The 2,269-nt window shown below is 44.7% G+C and overlaps 1 long non-coding RNA gene across 1 annotated transcript; it reads left to right on the forward strand.

Moving 5' to 3' along the window:
* The first annotated feature begins 621 nt into the window (after positions 1–621).
* LOC117195219 lies at positions 622–1,440 on the forward strand. Its single transcript, XR_004474987.1, has 2 exons — positions 622–1,103; positions 1,197–1,440. It is a non-coding gene; the product is annotated as an uncharacterized LOC117195219 (long non-coding RNA).
* The last annotated feature ends 829 nt before the right edge of the window (positions 1,441–2,269 follow it).

Raw genomic sequence — 2,269 nt, forward strand, 5'->3', positions numbered from 1 at the left:
GAGCGGTTTTTTTTCTGTTTTTTTGAGTTGAAACTTGTAAAATAATTACGGCGTCAAGTCAAAAATGGAGGATTCTCAAGTTTAACGCTGTACTGGGGGGTCTCAGGACTGTGCAGATCTAGCCTCGGTCTCTTGGAAGAAAAACTATTGGCGAAGACAGACGTGCTATTTTTGTCCAGTCCAAGTATAAAGAAAAGTATAAAGAATAAAAACCGGGAAAAGATCTTAACAGCTGAATACACAAAAAGAAAGAAATATTGGGCGTTTATAAAGTAAAAGTGTGTTAAGTGCCAATCTCAATTGGTATGTATTTCAGCGTCGCTAATATACACCACATACACTCGTGGCGTAGGGTAGTGCTTTTTTTTTATTGTAGGAAATTAATTTTTCAGATTGGCGGTTAGTACCGGCTTAAACTTCGGGCAATCGTTTGGGTACCTGTCTGAACCCCAATACGAAAGCTCGCAACAACAATTTCCCCGATATTAGGGCCTCCGCCCGCGGCAAGGGACTTATGCTCCTCGCCCAACTACAGCACCGTACCAAAAATTCCCAGCGCTAGGCCGAGCAGCACAAAGCGGGAGGCGTAAAAGATCGGCTCATCAGTCGCTTTGCGGCGCGAGCCACTTATGTGTCACGGACCCGCGATATATTGGAGGCCGTCCAATTCTGCGGAAATTATTAAAGCTATGTAAACGGTCAGCCAATTTCTACCCGAAATATAGATCTGGGTCTCGACCTATTTTCGTTTCCCCATACGAAGTGCCGAGGAGTGCCCAGATGTGAAGCCGGCGGCAACGACTGTCGTTTTTTTTATATCCATCAGTGTAACCGCTGATTCCTATTTTTATGCTATAGTGTCATTAGTGTAATTAGCTTAGTAAATTTCTTTTGGTTGTGTTTTTAAATTCTGTTCGGAAGAAATAGCAAGTGGAATGTGTGACAGGGCGAAAGTGAACAACGGTTAAACGGCAGAGGAGAGCGTGAGTTTTTTTTTTGTAAAAGTATTTCTCCAGCTTTCGTTTTAGGAACGTTGCCGCAGTCCATGGAAGCGCTTTCATCGCTGTTTCAACGCATTTATTAAAACAAATCAAAGGAAGGCCGTAAGTGATCCCAAAACATAAAGATAAAATATTGGAGTTTGTTTGTTATGAGCAACTATTTATTGCATGACCGAAAAAAAAAACCTCACGTAGTCAGGGGCTTCGTCGCTTAAGAGAGGCTGTGCGCTCTCCCTTATGCCCTGCTGGCAACCATAAGCGCTTACGCCGCGCATAAGAACCAGCCCTCTTAAGAACAAGGCACAAAAGGGAAGATGCGAGGCTGGTCGCTCTGACGTTCTTTTATGCTTTCTACTTGCGGTTGCTTTCGCTAATGCACTTGAATAACTGACCTGCCATAACGATCGCGGCGCACAGTTTTTACATTCCCTTTTGCATATTTATTTATTATTATTATCTATTTGCATAACATAAAAGCTGGAGATATGTACCCTTCCCTTCTTTCAATTTGTAAGTTAAATTTCAATCTAAAGTGTATTATTAAGAGTTAATCATTTATTAGTTTACTAGTGCGATGCATGTGCTATTGCTCAATATGAAATATAGGATTTAACATGAATCGGGGCTAGAGTTCTATATGCGGGGACCATGCTGGGCAAAGGAGGGTAATGGGGTTGGATAGGAGGCTGTAAGAGCCTTCTTTATGGGATCACCGGATGAACCGGGAGCGGTGATCATGGTAGGGTGGGCATGAGTGGTCACAACAACACCGTGGCACGACTTGTATGTGTGTATGTGTCCGTGTGTGTGTAGTTAGGTGTATTTGCTCTTGTACATATTTGTGTCGATACTTCGCTTGCACGTGAAATTTTAATGAACGCTACTGTGTCAGTATTATGATTGTTGGAGTAGAGCTGTGTCCCGTCCGTTCTGGGAAATAAAAAACCCCCCCCATTTCTTGCCGATGAGACGGAAGCCGGAACAAGCACGGGCCCGGACGGGAGACGAACCATCACCTGCTCAGCCTTCCGTGAAGGTTTGGTAATATCCAATATGCTACAAGCTCGGAAAAGTTCGAATCGGCTGGGTTGTCTGCCGCGTGCGGCAACGGATTGCGCCAACCCGCTGCTTCAAGTGCATGGCCTATGGACACACTGCAGCCAGGTGCAGATCCAAGCGGCCTGTGTCAAGCAATGCATGCTACAAATGTGGTGGGGAGGGGCACAAGCACAACCAGTGCAACAACCCGCCAATGTGCATACTATGCG

Source organism: Drosophila miranda, assembly GCF_003369915.1.
Source record: "Drosophila miranda strain MSH22 chromosome Y unlocalized genomic scaffold, D.miranda_PacBio2.1 Contig_Y9_pilon, whole genome shotgun sequence".
Lineage (NCBI taxonomy): Eukaryota > Metazoa > Arthropoda > Insecta > Diptera > Drosophilidae > Drosophila > Drosophila miranda.